General features: G+C 42.8%; 1 protein-coding gene across 1 annotated transcript in view; it reads right to left on the bottom strand.

Annotated features, from left to right (window-relative positions):
• LOC126162239 (esterase FE4-like) overlaps positions 1-11,008 on the bottom strand; it is a 253,161-nt gene that overhangs the window by 181,421 nt on the left and 60,732 nt on the right. The gene's annotated exons all lie outside the window — the stretch shown is intronic.

The raw sequence follows: 11,008 nt of genomic DNA, 5'->3' as shown, positions 1-11,008 counted from the left end.
TCGTTCTTTCCTTTATGTTAGGAAGGAAGTGATAGGTTCTCTTTCATTTTTCTTGGCTGTTCCCGATTGCTTGCCATTCTCTGTCACTGCTTGCCTATGTATCTTTATTCGATATTTCTCTTGTGTCCTGTATTTCCTTTACCTTACCGTATTCTCCATTTTAAGGCAATATTGTGTACCTCTCTTTCTTGCGGCTAGGACTAGAGCAGGGCCAGTTAGCACCGGAGTACACGTCTCTGTGCTTGCTGCAGAGCATAGAGCATATGCTGTCCTTACCTTCCTGGCTGTGTGAGCCCATACACTCGACTGGTAACCCACAACAGTGAGGAAGACTGCGTTGTGGTATGTTCTTATTGCACCTGGTGGCACCTTAAAACATCTTTCTCCACTTGTTGCTATTTTGTTTGGAATTTTAATGTTTCTCTGGCAGGCGATTTCTACATGTCTGCGAAAGTTTTGCTTTTCGTCGAAGATAATTCCAAAGTAGCTATATACTTCTTTTCTTTTCAAAGTTTGGTCACTTATTCTGCTTTTGGGGTTTTTCATTCGTCAAAATGTTACTTTTAGTAATATATAAACTGTTTTGTGTGCTGCTGTCGTTAGTTTTTTTCTCTACGCACCAGTTGCTTTATCTTTCAAGAACGACCTTACTATTTTCCTATAATTTAGCTCTACAATTAGCAGATCGTCTGTATGGGTGATCCAGGCGTTGCTTATACTCTGAAGCTGGTTCAGTAATGGCTCTATGCCAACATCCCACAACTATGGACCGCAAATAGACCCCTGTGGGCAGCCTTCGGTAATGTCTTCCACAATTTTCTTTCCAATGCATTCTGACTCTACCTGCCTGTCTGTGCAACAAATCTCTTAGACTGTTATAGACACACCTGGGACAGTCCATCGGTTTTAATCTTTTGAACGAGGCGGGTCACCACAAGCTATCAAACACCCCAGCTATACCAACATTATGCCTATAACGTACTTGTCTTTTGAGATGTTCACAATATTCGTTGCGTAATTTATCGCATCCTCGGTAGATTTCCATTTCCTGAAACCTACTTCATGGGGCTCACTGCCTGTCTGTGGCCCCTCAGGCGGCGTCACAGAAGCTTTTCTTGTTCTTTGGCTACAACGTTTCCTAGATAAATTAGCGTATAAGATTTCGGTTCTCCTGGGTCTTAGTCTTCCCCTTTTTGCTAACGTAATGATACTGCAGATATTCCAGATTCTGGGCACCTGTCCCTGCGAAAGACTTAAATAATACTATTATACTGTATATGGCACAGTTTGGTCCACTAACTGATGCAACTCTTCTGACAGCATTCACTCAGACCCTGGTGCTTTCTTCTTCTTTAGCTTCATTGTTGCCAGCCTTCCTCTCTGCTGGGAATATAGAACCATCACACTATTATTCACAAGCTGCTATAGTAATTCAAAGCGAAGATGCTGATGGTAGTCTATGTCTTCCATCGTCGTGTCGTCCGTCTACAGAGTTCCAAGTAGTTACTGCACTATTGTCTCCCAGTCTGTCGTCATCGTACCGTCGGATCGTCTCAAGGCTGATAATACAGTGGATGATCGAACCTTGTTTGTTGAAAGTTTGTATGGGAAACTCCGAACATCTGTTGCCATTTAGTCCTTAATGTACTCCTTCCATTTTTCTATTGTTGCTTGATGTAGTAGTTACAAGTATTATTGTTTGACTCAGCCCTCTTTGTCGTTCTCGTTCTCCTAAGCATTTCTGGTACTATTTCCTCGCCTGCCTCGCTCTGTATCTTAAGGACTGGACCCTTGGGAATTTTAAACCCTTTTGAATTCCTAACAAATATTGTGATCACCTTGCCTTACGCCGTTTGCAACGCTCGCATCAATTCGTCTGCTTTGGTGTCAACATCAAACCCCTTTCCTTGGACTGATTGTACCTTGAATTCTGACTTTAAAAGTTCCAGATTCCCTTCTTGTAGATGGTACAGTCGCTCGGGCAAGATGATATCGCCTAAGTCACTTCCCACATCTGTAACTGTGAAATAAATGAGATTATGGGCGCTTGTAAATCCATCACAGAAACATTCTTGTTTGAGGTGTGGTCACTGACTCTCGAGTCTCCGTCGGTGATATCTAGGGGTGGTAGAAGCCAGAAAGGTATAGTTAGCAGAATACAGCAGCCCAAAGATGCGTAAAATTTAAGGAAGAAGTTATTCGCCAACAGGAACATCAGTAAGGAAGGAAATGGATCATGAAACAATACGTTTTGAGTCTGGCCCCATTCAGATGTGAAACTTGGACAATAGAGAACCAAGAGAGACGACAGCTAGAAGCCCTGGAAATTTTGTGCTACTGAAGGATAATGCTCAGATGGAGACACAGACCAATGAAGTGCTGCTCAGAATACAGGAAACGAGATCTTATGTGGAGGCACATCCAAACAGGAATAGACAAACACGTAGGACACAGTGTAAGACACAACAGTATCATTGGAACAATGGAATAAGGAGCTACTGAGGGAAGCAATCACCTGGATCGACCAAGGATGTCATACATGCATCAGATTATGAATTACGTGGGCTGCATCACATACGCAGAAATAAAGAGGAAGGCAGACACAAGAGGGGAATGACGTACAGCTGCAAACAAACCTCAGGGTTCAACACTAGAGGCTCAGTGTAACATGAGAGGTCAAAGTATCTCTATAATTTTTATCTGCAGTGATTTACACCTGTTAGCTTTATTTTCTCCGACTTACAAGAGCGGTGGTGTAGTTGTCCTTCAGTGTGATGTCGCTGCCGTTGTAGTAGAACTCTTTCACGGACGCGGCACCTTTCAGCCGTTCTTCCCTCGTCGGAAGTCGTAGGTCACACCCAACAATCTCGTCAAAGTTCTCGTTCAGATTGTTTATTTGTTTTTCAGTGGATAATATACCACCCTCTGCCATAAAACACAACGAATATATTAGAATCAAGTCACAACACAGGTAACAGAGCAAACCACGCTGAAACCAAGAAATCAGTTATAGAAGTTAATTATCCGAAGAGATTTACAGATACAAGGTATGACTAGTAATGAATGACACAAGTCAAGGGTTACTGGCGTGCTTATGGGCGTTCAGCCGAGTTGCTGTTTCCATTTAAGCACAACATTTCGACAAGTGACCACCCGCTTGGGTATCAGACCTCGTTAACTCGCTGGTTCTGGGATTCACTTGGAACAGCTTGCCCCGAATCGAGTCCGTACCGCCGATTAATGACGAGGGCTGGTGAGGCGGCCAGCGTGAATGTGGTTTTAGGCGGTTTTCCATTTCCAACTAAATGTCCATGTCCCGCCTCAAAATACACGCTACGCAAACATTTATAAAAAGTTCTCACACTTGAACGTGAGATTTACTTAAGACTCAAACAGATGGGGTACGTAAATTCCTTCCCGGAGGGGACTATTGGAGTCATGGATGCCATCCAGCCCTTAACTGTTATTAACGTTACCAAAATCCGTAGAACAATGCCAACCCAGGAGAGAAACGGGAAAAGACTAGAAAGAAGAAGAAAGAAGATTTCGAAACCCGAACCAGTTGTCTTCTCCAGATGTTGTGAGTTATGTTGTTATGAGTACTCATTGCCGTGGACTACAGCCAGCAAAACTCGAAGCACCTGAAGAAGTCGGTCGTCGAAATATTGGGTGTATAATGGAAACAATAACTTGGCTGAAAACCTGTAACACACCATTAATCAATCAAGACGAGAAACCATGAGACGTTGCTCCCAGAGTTATTGCTATACAGTTTTTTCGTGGGGAGATCTTAGTATCTACATCGTCAAGTCTTCTTACAGTAAAGAATACAGGGTGCAAACGGTAACTGTTTTCAACATACCACAGTGCTGTCGAGGAAATCAAGACAAACAATTATACAATACACTTGTGGTATATGAAATTGCCAAAGCACACCAAATTAGTCAACAAAAACCATCTAAGGTACAGCATATGAGCATCGCGTGAGATTTTCGATATTATGTCGCTCTCTTCCCGTAAATTACGAATTCTAGAGAAGAAAATGAATAGAACATTATTTGTAGGAAATTCAATGTAGTTTACTTTTGTACTGGGATAAGGTAACGCTATGGGTAGCGGGTTTTTTACACTATTGGTAAAAACACACTAAAGGAAACTTCAAATGCACCCCCCCTCTCCCCTCCCCATTCATGCCCCGACTGATAAGGATTTTTAAATGTTGTTCATGGGGCTTACTCCTATCGCATACAAAAATTGGCAAATATACGAATATTCAATCTTTTTAGTCCTCAACGAGTGAGCTATGATGCCACCGGCTTAGCCGACTATTTCGTTAACATTATTACTTAAACTTTCAAGTGTGGGTGGTAAAAGAAAGAAAACTTATGTCAGTGTTACACGAAAGCTAATTACAATGCAGTTAAACTTTACCCTTACAAAACCAGCCGTTATTTAGGAAGAAGGATGTCAATTTTATGCCGATAAAATTACAAAAAATTTGAGGTAGCTAAAATTTATGCAGATATCAGGTTTACATAATTTAAATGCACACTAAAGCGATAGCCTAATAGCACAATGAATTACGGCTGAAAACATTTCTACATGCTGTAAGCAAACGATATGAAACTTACTGGTAATTAAAACTGTGTGCTGGATCACGACTCGAAGTCGCGGTCTTTGCCTTTCACGCGCAAATGTCTTACCATCTGAGCTACTCAAGCACGACCCACAGCCGGTCATCACAGCTTTACTTCCTCCAGTACCTCGTCTCCTACCTTCCTAACTTAACAGAAGCTCTCCTGCCGAACTTGCAGAACTAACACTCCTGGAAGAAAGGATACTGCGGAGACATGGATTTCCACAGCCTGGGGGATATTTCCAGAACGAAATTGTCACGCTGCTGCGGAGTGTGCCAGATATGAAACTTCCTGACAGAGTGCTAGTTCTGCAATTTTCGCAGGAGAGCTTCTGAGAAGTTTGGAAGGTAGGAGATGAGGTACTGGCCGAAGTACAGCAGTGAAGATGGGTTGTGAGTCGTGCTTCGGTAGCTCAGATGGTAGAGCACTTGCCTGCGAAAGGCTAAGGTCCCGAGTTCGAGTCTCGGTCCGGCACACAGCTTAAACGTGGCAGGAAGTTTCATATCAGCGCACACCTCGGAGCGCGCACTGTCAAGTCGTCTCCTGCTAACCACGCGGAATAAAAGTCCATCTTTCTACGGGCCGAGCGGTCGCTGTTGTCAACCACAGGGCTTCCGCGTCGGGCTTCCACGTCGCGTACGTGTCCGTAGGCTGCGACGACGCTGACCTCTACAGAGTGTGTATGTCACATTATGTGTACACAATTAAGTGTTCGAATGCTAATCAGCTGATTGCCCTACGAAACTCGCACTCATTCCGCCACCCACCCTGACAGTGAAATACAGTAGAGCGTCGATTATCCGAACGTCGGTCAACCGAAGGACCGCTTATCCGAACTGTGTACTCGCTCGCACCTGTTGCTCTCCCACCCTACCGTCCATCATCCCCCTCACTCCCAAACCAAGTTTCCCACGGTAGTCGCCGCACTGAGCCGCCGCTGGCGGAACATTGCTTCTAATGGGGCCTTCACAAGGCGCTGCTGACAGGCCAAGCCACCAGTCGCTGTGTTTCAACAATCAGCACACTTCTGTCGGCTTGGCACTGGCAGTAGAAGTAGCGGCAGTGTCAAAGCTGTTCATAGCAATACTAAAACAGATGGCTGCTTTTATGAATAAATTTACTGTACAGTACCTCTTTTTGGCAAATAAACATGTACAGTTCGATTATCCGAGCAAACCAGATTTCCGAACACCCATGTCCCCCAATTACTTCGGGCAATCGACACTCTACTGTATCTTATAAACTGTTGTCAATGTTGCGATCCTCTGGAATTCCTTTCCTGGGGAGAGAAGAAAACCCATAGTCTTCCAATAGCACTTAGTATTTATTGGCATTATTCACAAATGTTCGTGTTTTGTATCCGTACAGCGAACCACAACGAGGCAAATGAAGACACCATTCTTCCATCGGAACACATCTCTTCGGGCGATGCAGCGGAACGAGACACAGCACTGAAGGTAGGAATGTAGCAGATTCTGGCTTTACTTGGCGTGCATGCGAATGGCAGTTCAAATGATTCAAATGGCTCTGAGCACTATGGGACTTAACTTCTGTGGTCATCAGTTCCCTAGAACTTAGAACTAGTTAAACCTAACTAACCTAAGGACAGCACACACATCCATGCCCGAGGCAACATTCGAACCTGCTACCGTAGCGGTCACGCGGTTCCAGACTGAAGCGGCTAGAACCGCACGGCCATATCGGCCGGCTCGAATGGCAATGATGGCAAAATTTTTTAAGTAAATAGGTTGAACAGCATAGTCAATTACAGCCCAAGCACAACAAGTTACTGATTTGCAGACTGTTATGGCATAATTATGCTTAGAAATTCAGCATTTAAAAACAGATTCAGAAACTAGAACGGGCTTGTGTCAAGTAAATAGCAGGCCTCGGAGGGTCGATGAAAGCACAACGGATTTTTCTTTAATCCCTACAGTTCCAATCTTTCGAGGGAAGTCGTATGAATATGTTCACATGGTTTTTAGTACACTGGAAAACGCAGCAACTTTAGGATCCACTCGACCTTCTTACGTGCGATGTCGCCTGCAATCAAGCAGCTACCTACGAGATTTTCAAGCAGACTCTGGTGCAGTGGTACATGAGGAAGAACATGGCAAGGTTTCACAATGAACAGCTTCACAGCATACATATATTGGACAGAGAAACTTTTGAGAATTTTGCTGGTCCTTTTAGGAAAGTTAATGCGAATACGTATCAGCTCAGTGAGAACGATTTGTCTAATGAGGTATAACTGTTTGAAGTTTGATGAATGGCATTAGATGGTTTTTTTTGAACGGTCTACAGACTGAAGTCGGTCTGCAGTCAGATTAGCACATTGTGAGACATTTGAATAATTCATACACACGACAGTTCGATTTGTGGAAAAACTACGGAGACCTCAAACGTACTGAAAACCAAAAGACTGTGTATTCGAAGCTTGCTCAGGAAGCAGTTGTTATGGGAATTGACCACAGGCTACAAATATTTGCAGGAAGGAGATTATATGTTTCGTTTGTGGAAGGAAAGGTCACATAGCGTAGAACTGGAAGGGAAAGGAATGCAGGGAGTATCAAAAAGGGTCGCCTTCGTTTCCGCCCCAAGAAGCAGTAGCTGCTGCGATCGTGAGGAATGACAGTTGGGAAGGTCTGCTTGTTAATGCTATTTACCGTGGAAGAAATGTCCACTCCCTAGCTGACACAGGGGCGCAGATTTCTCTGATGAGTTGCCCCGTAGTTAATGAATGAAGCTGGAGGCAGCCGAGCTGTACCATTAAAGCGTTAAATGGCAAACGGGCCCCAATTGCGGAGAAGTTGTGATTTATTTTGTGAGAGACCAAGGTGAGTATGAGGCCGAAATGCAAATGATAAAGAGCAGACAGGAACGCTATGAAGGTACACTAGGGTTTCCTATCAGCTAACCACGCTCCGATCGATGTAGCAAAACGAGAAATCCGACTCGGTCATAATGATTATGGATGCAGTGGGTACCCTATGTGTCAGAGTCAAAGGAATATCAGGGTTAAAGAAATCCAATAAAAAGGTTCAATGGAGACATTGCTATGCTCAGTTAAGGCGAGGAAAAATTACGGGATATACTGAATGGAATGAACAGTTCAATGAGCACTCACTCTAGACAAAACACAAGAAAGACGAAACTAAGGAGGAGTAAAAGAAATGAGATTTTTGAGAAACTTAGCACCAGAATTGGGACAGGGAAGTGGACGAAGTGTAGGAATTCTGCTAGCTGGAAGGCAAAATAAAACATGATGGAAGAAGCAACGATGACATAACAAACAGAATAGTCCAGGCAAAAAAGGGCATACTTGGCCAAAAGAAGTTTACTGTTCATAGGTCTTAATTTTAAGAGGCAGTTACTGAGAATTTACGTCTGGAGCACAGCATTGTATGGAAGCGAATCATGGATTTTGGAGAAACTGAAAAAGAAGAAAATCGAAATATGAGACACGTGATCTTACAAAAGAATATTTAAAATTAGGTGGACTAATAAGACATTAGTAGGTTGTCCGCAGAACCGGCGAGAGGGGAATACGTCGAAAGCACTGATAAGGAGGGTCAGGTTGTTAGCCTTTTGTTAAGACATCAGGAAATAACTTCCCTGGTACTAGAGGGAGCTGTAGAAGGCGAAATCGGTAAGGGAAGACAGGCATTGAGACATATCCAGCAAGTAATGGAGGGTGTTGAGTGTAAGTGTTGCTCTGAGATGAAGGAAGTGGAGCGGTGCTGAAGTCGTGGCGGGTCGCATCAAGCTACGTGGATGACTACCGACAAGCTCCCCCAGAAAATGAACGGATTATGCGAACCCACACGAGATTGCTTTTAGAGCAAAGAATATTTCCGTATCTGTTATGAAAGCACCGTTTGCTACCAGCAAACTTCACTGGATCCAACAAGATGGAAGCCCAGCATGTTTCAGTGTTTATGCACAAACTCGTTAACAACTGTACGGAGCTTTGCTTAGGTCGAGCACGATTTCTTTTGGCCAGTGCGTCTACCTAATACAACGCCCTTTGATGCTAAAAGTGTTGTATACGTTACTGAAATTTGAGACCAGCATTGCCCTGATTTTCCAAATATGATTCCGGATATTAAAGAGAATTCTATCATCCCTGACACATTTGGACGTTCTTTAGTTTGAAGATATCTCGCATGTAGTGAAGTAAAAAACAGATTTCAGGACATGTTGTCCATTTATTCGTATGTTCTAGTAATTAAAAGAAATGTGCGTAAATGCAAATATTGTTATTCAGTTGCAGAACTTTGAAGAACGAAAAGCTGTTGTTGTTGTGGTCTTCAGTCCTGAGACTGGTTTGATGCAGCTCTCCATGCTACTCTAGCCTGTGCAAGCTTCTTCATCTCCGAGTACTTACTGCAACCTACATCCTTCTGAATCTGCTTCGTGTATTCATCTCTTGGGCTCCCTCTACTATTTTTACCCTCCACGCTGCCCTCCAATGCTAAATTTGCGATCCCTTGATGCCTCAGAACATGTTCTATCAACCGGTCCCTCTTTCTTGTCAAGTTATGCCACAAACTCCTCTTCTCCCGAATTCTGTTCAATACCTCCTAATTAGTTATGTGATCTACCCATCTAATCTTCAGCATTCTTCTGTAACACCACATTTCGAAAGCTTCTATTCCCTTTTTGTCCAAAGTATTTATCATCCATGTTTCACTTCCACACATGGCTACACTCCATACAAATACTTTCACAAACGACTTCCTGACACAAATCTATACTCGATGTTAACAAATTTCTCTTCTTCAGAAACGCTTTCCTTGCCATTGCCAGTCTACATTTTATATCCTCTCTACTTCGACAGTCATCAGTTATTTTGCTCCCCAAATAGCATAATTCTTTACTACTTTAAGTGTCTCATTTCCTAATCTAATTCCCTCAGCATCACCCGACTTAATTCGACTACATTCCATTATCCTCGTTTTGCTTTTGTTGATGTTCATCTTATATCCTCCTTTCAAGACTCTATCCATTCCGTTCAACTGCTCTCCCAAGTCCTTTGCTGTCTCTGAGAGAATTACAATGTCATCGGCGAACCTCAAAGTTTTTATTTCTTCTCCATGGATTTTAATACCTACTCCGAATTTTCCTTTTGTCTCCTTCACTGCTTGCTCAATATACAGATTGAATAACATCGGGGATAGGCTGCAACCCTGTCTCACTCCTTTCCCAACCACTGCTTCCCTTTCGTGTCCCTCGACTCTTATAACTGCCATCGGGTTTCTGTACAAATTGTAAATAGCCTTTCGCTCCCTGTATTTTACACCTGCCACCTTCAGAATTTGAAAGAGAGTATTCCAGTCAACATTGTCAGAAGCTTTCTCTAAGTCTACAAATGCTAGAAACGTAGGTTTGCCTTTCCTTAATCTAGCTTCTAAGATAAGCCGTAAGGTCAGTATTGCCTCAGTGTTCCAGTATTTTTGCCATGCCTGCTTAACTATTTTGCACTTCCTGTCGATCTGACTTTTGAGACATTTGTATTCCTGCTTCATTTACTGCATTTTAATATTTTCTCCTTTCATCAATTAATTTCAATATTTCTTCTGTTACCCATGGATTTCTAGCAGCCCTCGTCTTTTTACCTACCTTATCCTCTGTTGCTTTCACTACTTCGCCCCTCAGAGCTACCCATTCTTCTTCTACTGTATTTCTTTCCCCCGTTCCTGTCAATGGTTCCCTTATGCTCTCCTTGAAACTCTGTACAACCTGTGGTTCTTTCAGTTTATCCAGGTCCCATCTCCTTAAATTCCCTCCTTTTTGCAGTTTCTTCAGTTTTAATCTATTGTTCTTAACCAATAGATTGTGGTCAGAACCCACATCTGCCCCTGGAAATGTCTTACAATTTAAAATCTAGTTCCTAAATCTCTGTCTTACCATTATATAATCTATCTGAAACCTGTCAGTATCTGCAGGCTTCTTCCATGTATACAACCTTCTTTTATTATTCTTGAACCAAGTGTTAGCTGTGATTAAGTTGTGCTCTGTGCAAAATTCTACCAGGCGGCTTCCTCTTTCATTTCTTCCCCCAATCCATATTCACCCACTATGTTTCCTTCCCTCCCTTTTCCTACTCTTCAATTCCAGTCACTCATGACTTAAATTTTCGTCTGCCTTCACTATCTGAATAATTTCTTTTATATCATCATACATTTCTTCAATATCTTCGTCATCTGCAGAGCTAGTTGACATATAAACTTGTACTACTGTGGTAGGCGTGGGCTTTGTGTCTATCTTGGCCACAATAATGCGTTCACTATGCTGTTTGTAGTAGCTTACCCGCACTCCTATTGTTTTTATTCATTATTAAACCTACTCCTGCATTACCCCTATTTGAT

This window comes from Schistocerca cancellata, chromosome 2 (assembly GCF_023864275.1).
Source record: "Schistocerca cancellata isolate TAMUIC-IGC-003103 chromosome 2, iqSchCanc2.1, whole genome shotgun sequence".
Lineage (NCBI taxonomy): Eukaryota > Metazoa > Arthropoda > Insecta > Orthoptera > Acrididae > Schistocerca > Schistocerca cancellata.
This window is presented reverse-complemented; position numbering and strand designations above follow the sequence as displayed.